General features: G+C 42.3%; 1 protein-coding gene across 5 annotated transcripts in view; it reads left to right on the top strand.

Annotated features, from left to right (window-relative positions):
- The window catches only part of LOC145356310 (neuronal-specific septin-3-like), a 264,326-nt gene that overhangs the window by 133,431 nt on the left and 113,049 nt on the right, over positions 1 to 17,846 (top strand). The gene's annotated exons all lie outside the window — the stretch shown is intronic.

The raw sequence follows: 17,846 nt of genomic DNA, 5'->3' as shown, positions 1-17,846 counted from the left end.
TCCATTGTTAAATCCACGTGTGCAGCATGCGTTGTAGTGTAATGTACTGGGGTGTCTGAAATGAGAGCAGTTGCATCAAATTTATCAACTGTTGTTTAATCCACCTTTTTTAAGAGTGTAAATTGAAAGTGTGCGACATTTCACATTGTGTACTTGATTGAACAAATTTTTCATGCTTAGTATTAAAGACAGTCAAGGGCCACCAGAATATTGTGTGATGGAGTTCATAAATGTCAGTTTAAGGCAAAGGAAGTAGTCTGCTGAATGCTGCACTTTATAAAACCACAACACCTCCACAATTAACCGATGAATTGTCTTCCTGTGAAACAGTCAAATAAGCTGTATTTCTTCAGCTTTCAATTTGTTAGTTGAAATTAATTCAGTCTAAGCAACTTGGGAAAAGAAATGTATGCAAAATTTACTAACTATCACTTCCATGTAACTACTGTTAAGTAAGTTGTATATAGTGCAGAGAGGAGCTATCGCTAGAAGAAAAGACACGTGTAGCTTTGCTAAGTAAATATGTGTGTATGGAGTATTCATATCGTTTACTAGGAGTTGAGCAGTTTTGGCATAATGTTGCAGAGTGATGCAAGATGGTTAACGTGTGTTATTCTCTGCATGATCTTCGCTGATGTGTCTACAAATGCCAGGGCAAGGGGAAAATGCTCCTCCAAAGTTTTTAAATAAAAATTTTGCAGCCTCTGTCACATTAGGTGTCCAGAGTGGGAGTGACAGAACCATCAAATAGATTGTCTGAATCCACACTCTTATCCAGGAAGTGGTATGGGAAATGAAACATGCTCTCACTTGATATAGTATTGGAATCAAGTGGGTCCTGGTCAAATGGGGTACTTCTCCTCCCTGTGTAACCCTGGCTTCTTAGCATCCAACACTGAGACCATTGCAGCATTTTGTGTAGTATCTTAGTCAGTCTGCCCAGAGATGAAACTCCTCTTGTCAGCATGGTGTATAATGGGTCCTCCACCGTGTTCTTGTTCACTATCACACAACCTCTCGTACCCCATTTTTACTTCCTGGCAACTAATAAGAAGCAATAAATTAAATCCTACGTTCTGAGCTCCAGTTAGCATAGTGACATCAAACAAGCTGGGCTAGTTAAACTCAAATGGACAGTTGGCCTGGAGGCTGAATATCTGGCATCGTTCCAGCACAAATGTTACCAAAGCCAGCCAGATCAAAATGCATTTTGGTTCACCAGATTTTCTTAAAACAATAGACTAACTAAAAGAAAACTGTGTGCATTCATGAGGGCACTTTTTTCTTTTCCACCTTTTTGGTACTTTATTTTCAATCAAAGATCCAATTTGGCCCAAACAGAGTCCCTACATGAGAGACATTACAGACCCAAGCTGACGAGACAGTCCATACTCCTGACTTGGGCTTGATCAAACCAGATCCAAGTTGATAGGATGAGGCATTACACCCCTACTTAGGCTTAATCCGAGCTTCATCTTAGCCAAAAGGCCCAGTTGGCTTTTTAAAAAAATTGCTTCAAGTGAAGCCTCATTGGCTTTGACCAAGTGCACGACCGGACATACACTTGATCTTAGACAAAAGCCAATTGAGGACACTTGATCAACAGTGCTTTCCCATTTTGTAAAGCCCTTGTCAATCCAGCTCAACTCAGTCACTGTTCACACATGATCACTGGTCTGTAGTGACCATTCATGTTGTAAAGGAGTACTTTGATCAGCTCCAGTCCATCAAAGGTCAAACATTCAAATGATTTGAAAACATGTCACATGCAAGACATATTGTTTATAGATAATAGAACCAAGGTACTACATAGATCAAATCATCCATCGGTCATGCTTGACTTCTAATTAGAATCTTCTAATAGAATAATGTTTCCTCTGGATAGAGTTAAAATTGTCTAGGCAGTCTTCTCCCAGTTTACATCTACTTCAGAACAGAGACTCCAAATTAGATCAAGTGCTGTTCTCTGAGTCCACTAGGTAAAATGCCTTAACTACCCGCTACATATGCAGAAGTATTTTTAAAATACCTTTTAATAGTGCAAAGATTACAATAGATGAGTAGGAAAGATGAGAACACCTGCTACGGCCCAATCCTGTCCTCCAGTCAAGATAGTAAATTTTAAACTTGGCCTTTTCAGGAACCGAACATTTTGTCCAGCACCATACTGTGAACATTATTATAAAATTAAATGTCTCTGATGTTCTCGTGCAAATCAACCAATTATAACCAGACTGCACTTGATGTGTTCAAATCAAGCCTTGTTTTGGCAGTTTTGCCTCAACACTATCTCCTGTTCAATCTCGAAAAGCATCCAATCTACTCATAGATTTCCTCTGTGGAATTTCAACCTTTTGTTAAGCATTTTTAACATGAAAATGATTTCTTCAAAGATGGGATGGGCAAGATGGCACAGTGGTTAGCACTAATGCCTCACAGCACCAGCGACCCAGGTTCAATTCTGGCCTTGGTTGACTGTTTGTCTGGAGTTTGCACATTCTCCCTGTGTCTGTGTGGGTTTCCTTCAGGTGCTCCGGTTTCCTCCCACACTTTAAAGATAACTGGGTCAGGTTGATTGGCCATGGTAATTTGCACCTTAGTGTCAAGGGGACTAGCAAGGTAAATACATAGGGTTTCAGGGGGATTAGCAGGGTAAATATGTGGGGTTAGTAGGGTGGGGCCTGGGTGGTTGTTGCAGGCTCAATGGGTTGAATGGCCTCCTTCTGCACTGCAGGGATTCTATGATCTATACAATATTAACTTTTTGGGTCTGTGAACACAAGTAAAAAAAAAATGTAATATCCTTACGCTTTACGTTTTTATGAACTTGCAAGGCATGTACCTTGAGCTTTGGCTGCAGTAAGTAAATTGTCATCCAAATCTCTGCCAAACAAATATAAAAATAATGAACTTCATCTTTTCCTTGGCTGCTAAGCACCATTCCTCTGGTCTCTGTAGATTTAAAGCTGCTCAAAGACTGGTTGCAATCAAATTTTAATAAACATTTTCTTCTGCTCAAGTACATGCAATGTTGACGGAGGTGATAATGGATAGCGTTAAAAGCTGAAACACTTCTTTTAGTTTGTTAACAGGAGCTGCTGAACTTTATTCATTTGCATTTATTTAATGCAGAATAGACTCTGGGAAGAAGGAAGGAGCTGTGAGTAATGAGTTGAGCAGTTAGAATTTCTCGACATCAAATGATTCACAAAGGGGCCTCTTTGGGGTAACTAAGGAACTAATTAGATGGAAAAGATAGACCTAAAATAAGACATTCGGATACTCTGGGCAGCAGGAGAGGAAGGCATAACCTTGAAGGTTTTAGGGCAGATGCCAGAAAAAAGCTCTTTACAAAGATAGAATTTGCCAAGAGGAAGATGACAGGATATTGGAGTTGAGACTGGATTATTTAATTAGCTGGTTCTGTTCACGTGATGCAAGGATGGGATCGAAGAAGCTGATGAACTTCCACCTAAATCTGTCTTGTGATATCTTATTTGTTTTCAAAACATAAGTGGAGTGGATTTCAATGTACACTTTTTTTTTGTTTGTAACAGTGATTTAATTAAGTGCGCAGATCTTTAAATTTTCATGTACAGCCACTTAAAGGGTCGACTTGCGTGCAGCCCGCTTTCAGGCTGTTGCATGATCAAACATTTGAGCGAGCCAAGTGCAGATTACTGGTATAATCTAATTGTAGGTCACCCTGTTTATTATTGCGAAGATCAGTTTTCCTCTGTCACTTACAATGAGTTTGCTCATGGCTGTTTCATTTTGGTCCAGAAAGCTGAGACAGGCAATATTATGCAATAATGTCAAAACACCTTCCTCTGCACTAAAATCCCCAAATCTATTGGCTGGCATCAATGTCCGATTGCCAAGGTGTAGAAGACATTGTATAACTTATTAACTGTTCTCCTTTCCACATTTGGCTTATGAACGATGCCAAATCCTTTCAGAGGTACTCTCTGCTTGACGTTTTAACACAATTTGGGAACTGGAGTGTATATGATAAACCGTGAAGGCAATCAATCATAGAATGTATGGCACAGAGACAGGCCCCTTGGCCCAATTGATCTATGCTGACCCTAAAGCCCATCTAAGATAACCCCATTTGGCCCATATCTCTCTTAACCATTCTGTGACTAAGTCCAAATACCTTTGACAGTATTTCAGTGTCCCTGCCTGAATCACTTCCTCCAGCACCTCATTCCACATACGTACCACTCTCTGCTCCTCAGGTTCCCATTAATTCTTTCCCCTATCAACATAAATCTATGCTGTCTAGCTCTCGATTTCCCAACCCTAGGTAAAAGAGTGAGCGCATTCACATTATCAGTGTCTCTCATGATCATTTGCCACCTCTGTAAGATCATCCCTCAGTCTCCTTTGTTCCAGAAAAAAATACTAGCCTGTCCAATCTCTCCCTGTAACTCAGTCCCTTGAGTCCTAGCAACATCCTTATAAATCTCTTCTGCACTCTCTTCAGTTTAATAACATCTTTCCTGTAGCAAGACAAACAGAATTGAACAACTCTAGGTGTGGCTTCATCAACATCCCGTATGGCTGCAACATAACTTCCCAACTTCTATATTCCATGCCTTGACTGATGAAGGCCAGCCTGCCAAAAGCCATCTTTGCTGCCCTATCTACTTGTAAATCCACACTTAAAGAGTAGTGCACCTTTAGAGAACCATGCATCTGAACTCCAAGGTCTCTGTTTAACTATTCCCTCTGTTCCTTTTGTGACATAACCAGAAGAAGCAGAAAATCACTGAGAGCTTTCTGGAAATTCAGCTGGTTCCCTTGAGGGGCATTCGGATCACAATCTCAAATGACCGTTATAGCTTCTCGCCACTGGGACTTGGAAACCTAGTGACTGGAGCCAGATGGAAAACCACTGATGATAAAACCACAATTGCTAGCTGAACGCTCCAACTATATCATCAGACAAAGCAATTTTGAAACCAAATATGACATCTTTTCAATGTGGGTTTGGATGAAGAGTTTGCTTGTCCAATTTGAAAGCACTAGCAGCTCAATACCATAAAGGGAGAGGAACGAGAAGCCAAAAAGGGGGAAGATTGAGGAGCCAAAAATGATCTAATACATGCAGGAAACAGAATTTCCAGATTTTTGGCACCTTAAACATCTCTTTGGAAAACTGTTCTTCTTGAAAACAGTACTTTTCATTTCAAAAGCTGTTTGAACTATGTTAATATGCTCTGACAGATGTCAGTGGTATATTGTTTATCAAGCATACTGATAATATTTGAACTGTTCAGCATTCTTGATTCATATCTAATCCTAACTTTAGTACAAGCAAAGAACTGTGTTAAATGGTTACAGCTATATTGTTTTACTTTAAGCTGAAGAAAAGCAGTTTGTGTATCAGAGATCATGTTTCGAAATGATGTAGATGCCTTTTTTTGTTTGATGTTAATCTGGTTTCAAATTTAGCTGTGGCTTTTGCAATGTAACTTGTTCCAATGCCTCTCTGGTCAGCCTCCCACATCGGGACTTGAAAAGCTGAGTTACAGAGCGAGATTGAATAGGTTAGGACTTTATTCCCTGGAGCGTAGAAGAATGAGGGGACATTTGATAGAGGTGTATAAGATTTTGATGGGTATAGATAGAGTGAATGCAAGCAGGCTTTTTCCACTGAAGCTAGGGGAGGAAAAAAAGCAGAGGGCATGGGTTAAGGGTGAAAGGAGAAAAGTTTAAAGGGAATATTGCGGGGGGCTTCTTCACGCAGAGAGTTGTGGGAGTATGGAATGAGCTGCCGGATAAAGTGGTAAATGTGGGGTCACTTTTAACATTTAAGAAAAACCTGGACAGGTACATGGATGAGAGGGATGTGGGGCTAGGCAAAAAATGGTTTGGCGCAGACAAGAAGGGCCAAAAGGCCTGTTTGAGCTGTAAATTTTCTATGGTTCTATCAATTTGTGGTCATCTAAAACTGCTCCTATATGAACATAAGAAATAGGAGCAGGAGTAGGCCATCTAGCCCCTCGAGCCTGCCCCGCCATTCAATAAGATCATGGCTGATCTGTCGTGGCTCTTTTTGCCTGCCACGCTGTGCTTACTGAATTACATTAGCTTTTGGGCTGGCAATGCCTTAATTTCAAAATCCTTATCCTCGTTCTCTAAACCCTCTAACTTCACCCCCCTCCCCAGTTCTGTATCCTTCTCCAGCCCTACACAATCTGCACTCCAATTATGATGTTTTGTGCAACTTTCATTTTAATTGCTCTCCCACGGGTGGCTGTACTTTCAGCTATCTTGGTCCTAAATTCTGGAATTCCCTTCCTAAATTTCTCCTCTTGTCCACTTCTCTCCTTTTCAGAGTCTCCTTAAAATCTGTTCTAAGTGGTGGATTAAATGGCTACTGCTCTCAGGCCTTTGTGCAGGAAGGGTGACATTAGAAGTTTCAGCTAATGGAAGAGTAGTTTGAATGCAGCATGACATTAGTCTGTGAACTGGACTATTTGCTTTGCTTTTAGTAGTCTAGTCCCAGTGGCGAGAAGCTATAACGTCATTTGAGATTGTGATCTAATACATTAGTAAAATGTATTCCTTCACTCGAAGATTGCTACATCTGTGCTGGATCCACTTGATTTTTTTTGATGAATCCTTTGGAAATGCTCACTGCCACCTCATCCTTTCCATTTGGCTGGGATTACTAAGGAGATTATGTGAACTGCTGAATTTTTCAAAGTGCCTAAATTCTTCACTCATGAACTGAGGGCTTTTATCGCTCATCACAATATCACCAATGGCATTATGACTAAAGTATACTTGCAGGCATTCTATGATCCTATTGGTGGTTATTGATGTTTGCTTGTCGTCTGAATAGTAGTTGACAGCGGTAAGTCAGTTCTAAAAACATTATTGTCAATGGAGTCCAATTAATTACTAATAACTCCTTTTAATAACAAACTATTCCATTTCATTTTACAGTTGAACAGTTGAAGCTTTTTGTTTTGCTATCAACAGCACCAAGGCAAAAATATCTGTTTCAAAGGGAGCAACAGTTTATGCTGCATGTGAAAAGGACACTGGCAGGTTGGCTGTGGCTGACTAGGTGCCATGAGAAGTGTACCAGGGAACAGTTGTTACACAGAATCATAGCATTTCTATTGTGCAGATAGTGGCCATTTGGCCAATGTAGTCTGTACTAGATTTCAGAAAGAACATTCTACCAAGGCCCACTACCCTGCTCTATCTCCGTGACCCCGCACATTTAGCAGGGCCAAGCCACCTATCCAGACACTAAGGGGCAATTTAGCTTGGCCAATCCACCTAGCTTGCACATGTTTGGACAGTGGGAGGAAACCGGAGCACCCAGAGTAAACCCATACAGATACAGGGAGAACGTGAAAACTCCATGCTAACATTCACCCAAGCCCTGAATCAAATATGGGTCCCTGGCACAGTGCCGACCACTGTGTCACCCATGATTTTGTTTAATTGAGAAGGACACAATGCCTAGACATGTTCTTTCTATCTTTAGAGGTCAAGGCCCTGCAGAAAAATGTAAGTAGCTTTTAGAAAGTTAAGTGAGTCACTTTGTGAGCTTGACTGATCTTAAATTGGTAGTTAGTATGATCCTTAAATACTTGGGGTTGTTTAGTAAGTGCTTTCCAATCGTGAAATCACAATTAATGCTGTACGTTACGGTCTGAGTTCTGCAAGCACAGCTGGCAGAGTCTGGTCAGTACTCTGCCTATTGCAGACAGCCCAAGGGACATGCCATTTGAGATGTACTTGGCATCACACTGGCGCTGAAATTCATAAACCACACTACTCTTTTTGACTTGATGGTAACTTCCTGTTAGTGGAGAGTTATCAGTTGAGCTGCTGTTGCACAGGAGCAGCACACAGCAGCAAGCTTCATCTGTTGCTGAAATGTTTGCGACCCCTTACCCTTCCAAAGTAACGTGAGGTGGACTGGACCCATTTTAGAGCTGAAAATGGTCCTTTTTGCTCATTCTTGAATTTATGCAATATGTAGTGAGCAATTATCAAATGCGGGAAGCCATTAACTTGCAGGATAGCTCTGATGCATCAAGCTTACACAGTGAAGAAATGGCATTCTCTACGGAAACACCTTGACCAGAGTCCACTTGTCAACCAATCAGCACCCTTCAGTCATGCTGTATAAATTGATATTCCCTTTGAAATTTGGTATTCTAACATGTGTCCTGATGAGCGCAAGATGAAAAGCTTTGACAGCATGTCTGTTTGTTGCAGTAAAACTCAAATTTTGTATGACCAAGAAACTAAGAAACCGATATTTATTTTAACTTATTTGATGCCATGCGGGCTAAGTGTCAGGCAGGATGCTGCTATTGTGCACCCCAGCGATTTGCATTTTTATAACAACACATTAATCAGAAATACCTGACCACAGCGCCTGGTATTTGAGTAGCTATAGCACCCACAGCAGACTGACTTTCTAAGGCAAATGGCAAAACATTGCCTTACAGATTGCTTTAACATGTTTTCAGGACAACCTGAAGCTATGTTTATGAAACAATGAGGAGAACTTTCCTGATTGGAATGGTATGGTGGTGCAGTGGTTAGCACTGCTGCCTCACAGCACCAGGGACCTGGGTGCGATTCCTAGCTTGGGTGACTGTCTGTGTGGAGTCCACATGTTCTCCCCATGTCTACGTGGGTTTCTTTTAGGTGCTCTGGTTTCCTCCCCCAGTCCAAAGATGTGCAGGTTCAGTTGATTGACAATGCTAAGTTGCTTCTTAGTGTCAGGGGAATCCACAGGATAAATATGTGGGGTTACGGGGATAGGGCCTGGGTGGGATTATTGTCGGTGCAGGCTTGATGGGCTGACTGGTCGTCTTCTGTACTGTAGTATTCTATGATTGAATTAAAACTTGATCCCATATGTCACCAAATGCATGATTGAAAATTCACTAATCAAAGTACAATCTCTCGTCATTGGTGTTTTCCTATGGCCTTGCATGTAAATTGGAGTCATTATGGCAGAAGTATTGTCACCATGTCCGTGTGCCGTGAATGGAACAATCTTATGACACTCTGATCTCAGTTGATCATTAACAGCTACTGTGGAGGTATAAAGGGGAAAACATTGTTCTTGGTCTAAGCTGAAAATATTTCCTGTACCGTGAACTTTACCCCAGAATACCTTGAGTGTGCTACACCAGACTGTTCCAGCTCCTTAACCTATACACTTTTTTTTAAAAAAGGCAATATTTCTTTGAGAAGGAAATCATATTAGCTCAAATTTTTAGCTGGTTTTACTAGCTCAGCTGAGAAAATATTTTATCACATGCGTTTGCTGTTCCTGTGTGCCGCACAAACTTCCTTACAGTCAGTCTGCTGTGTGTTCTCGTTACTTAAATATCAACAGTTGTCAGGTATTCCTAATCTCTGGGTACTAATAAAAATGCACATCCTTGGGTGGGAATGGAGTGGGGAGAGGGTGGCACAAGTGGACTGGAATTTTAGTGTACGTGTCATTGGTATTGACATTGATTAAATTGCAGACTTAGGCAGAGAAATGACAGATGGCGTTTAATCCAGACAAATGCATTTTGGAAGATCAAATTCAGGTGTAAATTATATATTAAACGGCAGAATCCTTTTGCAGCTTTGACGTACAGAGGGATCTGGGCATATGGATCCCTGAAAGTGGTAACAATGGTGTATAATGTGGTCAAGAAGGCGTACAGCATTCTTCCCTTCATCAGCGAGGACATCGAGTATGAAAGGTGGCAAGTTGTATAAGCTGTATGTAAGCTTATATAGCTGTATAAAACTTTAGTTAAGCCGCATTTGGAATATTGCTTGCAATTCTGGTTGCCATACTATCTGAAGGACATGGATGCTTTGGAGAGTGTGCAACAAAGGTTTACCAGAAAGTGGCCTGTTCAGGATTTTAGATATGAGAAGTGGTTGGATGAACTCGGATTGTTTTCATCGGAACAATGGAAGCTGAAGGGTGACTTGATAGTGATCTATAAAATTGAGAGGCTTGGATAGAGCGGATAGCCAGTGGCTTTATTCTAGGGTAGGATGGTCAAGTACAAGAGGGCACAGGTTTAAGGTGAGAGGGTGAATTTGGGGGAGATACGCAGGGTGAGTTTTTCACTTGGAGGGTGGTGGGTACCTGGCCAGTGGCGGCGGTGGAAGCAGACATGTTAGCAACATTGATAGACACGTGCACAGGAAGCAAACAGAGGGATGGAAACTACACATTGGCGCAGGCTTAGTGGGCCAGAAGGCCTTTTCATGTGCTTTGCTCGTTACTGGTACACCAACACGTGTAAGAGTGACACTTGGAAAAATTGCCACATACTTGTTGGATGCAGCGTGCCTTATTCTGTGGTGTTTTTGGTGCCTGGAATTGGAAGTTGGATCGTGCAACAGGGGGTGTGCAAAGCAATATTGAATTGTTTCAAATGTTTTCCAAAGCATTACAGACATTCTTTCCATGCCTTCTAGCTTCCTGTCCGCTTTAGTTATGTGCTTTGTATTTTTAGAAAATTGTATATTTCAAGAAGATGGAAAAGTAGATGTTAGGATGACAGTATGTTGAAGCACTCATTATCTAGAATGCAACCGATATTTTACAGATCAGTGTGCTTCTGGCTGTCATCTTAGTTTAATCTTCTCCCCATGTCTGCTTCCATATATATTTTGCTTTTTTTATTTTTCTCCGTGCATTTAATAGCAATATTGACCTTTTATTGCAGGTTAAAAGTAATTTCAGCTACCATGGATGTATTGCTCTCGGTCTAAGCTGAAAATATTTCCTGCACTGTGAATCTCAGAGTACTTGGAGTATGCTACACCAGACCATTTCTGCCCTTTAATTTATACACTTTTAAACATTAGGCAATAGTTCTTTGAGAAAGAAATCACATTAGCTCAAGTTGTTGCTTGTTTTGCTAGCTGGGTGAGAAAATAATATTTTATTACATTATTTCTGAACATTTAGTGTGTTAAAATATTACCAGTGGGAGGGGTGGGACTTGGAGAGGAGCCCGAGGGGATGTCGTGATGGGTAGTCGGGGGTCCCCGTGCAGGTTGGGGGTTAATTGGTTTTAATTCTCTCAACTTTTTCTGGGTAACTATTGATGTAACACAATTGGAAACATCCAAAGTTTGCGATTTAAATGGCATTTTTGGAAGGTTCCCTGTGCAGGGAAATTGCCAGTGGAATTTTGTACTTCCTGGGCAATTGCTGTGCACTGCTTACCTGAGAAATTTTGAAGAGGGAGATTGTGTATGTGTGGGGTGGGGGAGGGGGAGAAAGGGAGTGAGTGGTGTCCCTGCTTCACTGCCCTGAAGTTCAGCTAGACCTGCTTAAACTACACAAAGGACTTGGGTTGCTCATGTGATCTCTTTGCTGCCAGTAAATCAACCATTACTATGTATCCCAATCGATTAGCTCGCCTGGAGAGCTGCCTTCAGCAAAACAAACACTTTTTGCCCAAGAGACCTTTGAATGGTTTGCCTTTGGCTGTTGAATACTGTAGGTGGCTTCTGTAGACCTTATTGATAGGGCAGGAAGTAAGGTCTTTCATAAACCCTGGTGGGCTGCTGTATCCATGATGGGCTTTGCAGATTTGCTCTTTCTTCTCCGTAGGGTTGGAATGTGGAATATACAATAATGTAAGTTTGAAGACAGTTATCCTAAGGTAGTTTGAAACTCCTACTTCGTTTAAAAGTCTGTTTCCTGTTTCCAGCCAATGGGTTAAGAATTGATAACTGATGTTGGAATATCTTCAGGACGACAGACAATGTCATCTTGTATATGGCCAGTGACATCTACAAATACTTTGCAACTGTGACAGAGCATTTTGTTACACCCTCCTTGACATTTGACTTCTGACGTGGCCCGTTCTCCTCCTCCAGCTAATTCCATTTCTACATGTGCAAACACAGCTGGTGCAACTTCAATCGTTCTTCCTCCCGTCATCTCCAGCATATCCCAAACCTCAGTTGTCCACAGCTTGCTCTTTGATTTCATGCACAAGCAGCTTTCCTCTGTATTCTGCGAATCTGCTACCTTGCCTCCCTGCCACCACTCCTGCCAGTTGTCATGGATGAGCTCAATGTTGCTGAAAATATTCTGCCAGCCCATTTCATCTCCATCCGACACACACTGGATCTTGACTGATAATTCCATCCTCCCTCAACCTCTTCAATTATCACTCGGGCTGAACCCCACCATAACAACTGCCCATTTGGACAATTCCAATGTTACCAACCTCATTGCAAGGCCATTGCTCTTCTCATCTCTATATCTTTGTCACCTCTGTGTTGGTTGCTTTCTAGAATGCTCTGTAGTGATTTCCATTTTCTGTCTGTCTTCTGAAAGCTTATCCTCCGTTTAAAAGTGTTTCACTCTTTCTCTGAAATTTTTCTTTGTGCCATAATGTATTTTCCTCTTTCCTGACTCATTCTCCTGTGCTTCCCAACCTTCCTCAGTCTGCTTAAAAATGTCAGCGTTTTCAACCACAATTCCCTTGTAGCTTGGAATTCTTCCTTTTAAACTCTTAATCTTGGGCTGTCTTGCCATTACTTTTTTTTTGCCCATCTGAACCTTCAAGTATGTCTCTTAACTTTTAACCTTGCTTCCAGCACGGTGTTAACCAATTCTCTTGTAAGGTGCTTAGGCTTGTTTTGATGCCTATGAAGTACTATGCAAATGCAAAACCCTGAACTGGATTTTGCATTCCCTGTGGCGTGTATTCCGCCAGTGGAGGTGATTTGCCATTGGCCACTAATGAGATTTTCCAGTCCCACCGCTGTCTTCAACATTTTGCATGGCTCACTCATCTCTCCACTGGGGATCCTGCCTTGGGGAGGGGGTTGGCAGGGGTGGGGTGGGGTGGGGTGGGGGGGGGGGCACCTTTAGGATTGGATAATGTTGTTGAAATTTTGGAGGGTAAGAATAAAACTTAATGATTAAATATGCTGGATAGATTACATATCATCTGTTGAAATAACTAACATTTTAGCCCATTAGGTCTCATCCTTGCCTTGTGTTCCGATGTCTTTGATTAAAATTGGTTACATAACTATTTCTTACTGGACTGTAAATGCAATGCTGCAATTAATTTTTGCATCTGGATAACCCGCTTGTTATATAGCACCCATTATATTCTGGCAAAGCAGTATTGCTATAAATCCATGCTGCATATACATTTGACAATGCAAGTCTTCCTGTACCTAAAATGACTTTTTAAGATGCACCAAGCCCAAAGAGCCCTTGACGTGCTACAAAGATCACAGTCACAATAGTTAAACAGGAGACTTCTTTGGTATTGCAGGTTTTTCTTAATTATGAGAGGAAATGGGTTTGGTTGAAGACTCCCACAGTTGGTGACGATGTCGAGGGAATGCTTGTTTTAACTACTAAATCAGATGTCTGAGATCCGCAATGCTGGCAAACAATGAAAGTGAATAGGCTGTGGAGCTTTCCTTTTTTCTGTAATCATCATAAAGCTTCCTTAAGTAGATCACTCTTGAAGATATTCCAAAGTTGAACAGCACTTTGATATATATTAAATCTTTCATGTCGGAATTAAAAACACACACAGATAATTTGCAGACGCTTTCACGTTGTCCAGAACGCATTCATCAGAAGAAGAATTCCTGGTTGCAGTCAACTTTTGTCTGATGGGAGAACAGCATTTTAATTCACTTTTTTGAACTGGAATCAAGTCCTCTTAAGTCCAAAACATCAGGAGATTGTGTATTGCGGAGACACGCGTATATCCTGTGCCAGAACAAGCCTTTGAGATGGAAAAGTTGGTGGGCTCCATAAGTTTGTAACTTGTCATTGTAATACCATGATTAAACGAGCAAGGAGAAGGTACCCACTGGCTTTAAGACCAGCAGATTGTAGCATTTTTGATTATTCATATATTGTAGCCCTAACTAGTCAGGGAGTAACTCCTGGTCAGAGTTTTTATCATTTTGTGGGTTGTGGGCATCACTGGCTAGGCCAATATTTTTATTACCCATCCCTAATTGACTCAAGAAGGTGGTGGTAGGCTGCTATCTTGAACTGCTGCACCCACAGTGCTGTTAGAGAGAGTGTTCCAGGATTTTGACCCAGTAAGTGAAGGAATAGCGATACATTTCCAAGTCAGAATGGTGAATGGCTTGGTGGAGAATTTGCAGGTGGTGGTGTTTCCAGACACCTGATGTCCTTGTCCTTCAAGGTGTTAGAGGTCTTGGGTTTGGAAGGTGCTGTCTAAGAAGTGAGTTGCTGCAGTGCATCTTGTAGATGGCACACACTGCAGACACTGCATAAGTGGTGGATGGAATGCCAATCAAATGGCTGCTTTGTCCTGGGGTGTCAAACCTGTCTTTAGTGTTTTTGGAGCTGCACTCATCCACGTAAATGGAGTGTGTTCTATCACACTCTTGACTTGTGCTGTGTAGCTGTTGGGCAGGTTTTGGGGAGTTGGGGGATGGGGGGGTGGTGACTAACTCTGCATAGCACTTCCAGTCTCTGATGTGTTCATTGTAGGTATTTATGTGCCTAAACTGGTTCAGTTTCTGGTCAGTGGTCAACTCCAGGATGTTGATCATAGGGGATTCTGCAGTGGTAATGCCATTCTAATTCGGGGGGGAGATGGCTGATTACTTATGTGGCAAGAATATTACTTGCCACTTGTCAGTCCAAGCCTGAATGTTATCCAGGTCTTTCTGCATATGGTCCTGGACTGCTTCTGTATTTGAAGAGTTGCGAATGGTACTGCACATTTCTGCAATCATCAGTGAAAATCCCTGGAAGATGGAAGGAAGGTCATTGATGAAGGGACTGAAGATGGTTGGGCCTAGGACACTACCTTGCAGAATTCTTATTAGTGATGTCCTGGAACTGAGATGACTGACCTCCAACCAGCACAATCATCTTCATTTGTGCCAGGCATGACTACAATCAGTGGATCAAGGCTTAATGAAGTTGCAAGCTGAGTGACTGGTGGGATTGAGACTGAGTGTCAGTGAGCAAATTATTGGCTAGCAGATGCTGCTTAATAGCATTGTCTGTGACCCCTTCCATTACTTTGGTTGAGAGGTGTAATGATGGGGCAGTAATTGGCCAGGTTGGATTGGTGTTGCCTTTCATGTACAGGACATACCTGGGCAGATTTTCATCTTGCTGGATACATGTCAGTGTGGTAACTATTGGAAGAACATGGCCAAGAACACAGTCCTTATTGCACTTTGCATATGTGTGAGATGTTTTACTCTAGTTTATATATTGTTAACGTTACTTAAAGCCCAATGAATTCTAATTGCTTGTGGTGGCTAATACCTTCCAATAGTAAGAGCCTTGGTTCACAATGATGATGAAGATATATTGCTGTACTAGGTTACTATGTTTTAAGAAAGACTAGCAAGATTTTTATTTGTATCGGTTTGTACCATTTTCAAATAGAAAAATGGTATTTTCTGATGCAAAGCTGAAAATTTCATGTTGCAATGGGGGAGTTGGAAGAACGGTCGCCTTGAACAAGTTTACAAAGATTTTACTTGGATTTGATAGCAAAATATTTGTTGTTATGTTCATTAGAATCAATAGATGGAAACACATGGGGTGAATGTATCTGAATTCCGTGATGCATGTTGGGAGTACAAACTTGCTGGGATAATTTAGCTAATTGCAGAGATGAATGAACAGTCAATCTCTTTTTCTTTCCCATTTATGGGATGTGAGCATTGCTGGCAAAGTCATTCTTCACTACCCATCGCTAATTGCTTTTGGGAAGATGCTGGTGAGAACATAAGAACATAAGAAATAGGAGCAGGAGTAGCCCTTTGAGCCTGCCCCGCCATTCAATAAGATCATGGCTGATCTGTCGTGGCTCAGTTCCACATTCCCGCCCTCTCCCCGTAACCCTTAATCCCCTTGCCTATCAAAAACCTATCAACCCGCGTCTTAAAAATATTTAGCGAGGTAGCCTCCACCACTTCAATGGGCAGAGAATTCCAGAGATTCACCACCCTTTTGAGTGAAGAAGTTCCTCCTCAACTCCATTCGAAACCACCCCCCCCCCCCCCTTATCCTGAGGCTGTGCCCTCTAGTCCTACTGTCCTTTCTGAGCGGGAAGAGCCTCTCAGCCTCTCCACCTCTATCCTATCCATCCCATTCATCATCATATACGTCTCAATGAGATCTCCCCTCATTCTTCTAAACTCTAACGAGTACAAGCCTAGTTTATTCAGCCTCTCTTCATAGTTCAACCCCCTCAACTCCGGAATCAGCCTAGTAAACTTCCTCTGCACTCCCTCCAAGGCCAAAATATCCTTGCGTAAGTGCGGCGACCAAAACTGCACACAGTACTCCAACTGCGGCCTCACCAATGCCCTATACAGCTGTAGCAAGACCTCCCTACTTTTATATTCAATCCCCCTCGCTATGAAGGCCAGCATCCCATTAGCCTTCCTGACTACCTGCTGCACCTGCAGGCTAGGTTTTTGCGACTCATGCACAAGGACCCCGAGGTCCCTCTGCACCGTCGCATGCTGCAGTTTTTCGCCACGTAAGTAATAGCCCTTCCTACCATTATTCCTACCAAAGTGGACAACCTCACATTTGCCAACATTAAATTCCATTTGCCATTTCCTGGCCCATTCGCCCAGCCTATCTAGATCCTTCTGCAGACTCTCCACACCCTCCGCACAATTTGCCGTTCCCCCAATCTTGGTGTCATCAGCAAATTTCGACACCATACACTCGGTTCCCTCCTCCAGATCATCTGTATAAATGGTGAATAGCTGAGGCCCCAGCACCAACCCCTGGGGCACTCCACTAGGCACCAACCGCCAATCCGAATAGCACCCATTGACCCCCACTCTCTGCCTCCTATTTGACAGCCAATCCTCTATCCACGCTAACACCCTACCCCCAACTCCATGTCCCCTGATCTTCTGCAATAATCTCTTGTGAGGCACCTTGTCAAACGCCTTCTGAAAATCAAGAAAGACCACATCCACCAGCTCTCCTCTATCCACCGCCCTAGACACATCCTCATAGAACTCCAATAAATTCGTCAGATACGACTTCCCTTTAACAAAACCGTGCTGTGTCTGCTCTACAAACAATTCTCCTCAAGATGCCTTGCTATTTTCTCCTTGATCACGGATTCTAACATTTTTCTTACAACAGACGTTAAACTAACCGGCCTATAATTCCCCGCCTTTTGCCTGCCACCCTTCTTAAACAACGGCGTAACATTAGCCGTTTTCCAATCTTCCGGCACTTCCCCGGAATCCAGCGACGTTTGGAAAATAATCACCAAGGCATCCACTATCACCTCCGCCATTTCCTTCAGAACCTTTGGATGCATTCCATCTGGTCCTGGGGACTTGTCCACAACCAGCCCCTCCAGTCTGTCGTGCACCGCCTCTCTAGTAACAATAATGTCATTCAGGCCCTCTGAGTTGCCTTCCTTGCTTGCTAGCCCATTGGAGTTGGCAATTATGAACCATCCACCTTACCAAGGGATTGGAGTCACCGATTTGCCTTCCTTAAAGAACACTTTGACAATACAATTGTTTTGTAGTCGCCATTACTGATGCCAGCTCTTTAATTCCAGATTTATTAACTGAATTCAAATTTGACAACTGCTTTTGTAAGAATTTGGACTTCAGGTCCTGGGATGCACACCACATGGTTGACAGGACATTCAGTTCAACAGGGCAGCGCGGTAGCACAATGGTTAGCATTGCTGCCTCACAGCAATGCTTGATTCCCAACTTGGGTCACTGTGCAGAGTTTGCAAGTTCTCCTCGTGTCTGTGTTGGTTTCCTCCGGGTGCTCCTGTTTCCTCCCACAA

This window comes from Carcharhinus amblyrhynchos, chromosome 21 (assembly GCF_965287045.1).
Source record: "Carcharhinus amblyrhynchos chromosome 21, sCarAmb.v2.hapA, whole genome shotgun sequence".
In the NCBI taxonomy this organism is placed as follows: Eukaryota; Metazoa; Chordata; class Chondrichthyes; order Carcharhiniformes; family Carcharhinidae; genus Carcharhinus; species Carcharhinus amblyrhynchos.
Note: the sequence above shows the minus strand (reverse complement) of the source record. Positions and strands in the feature narration are given on the sequence as shown.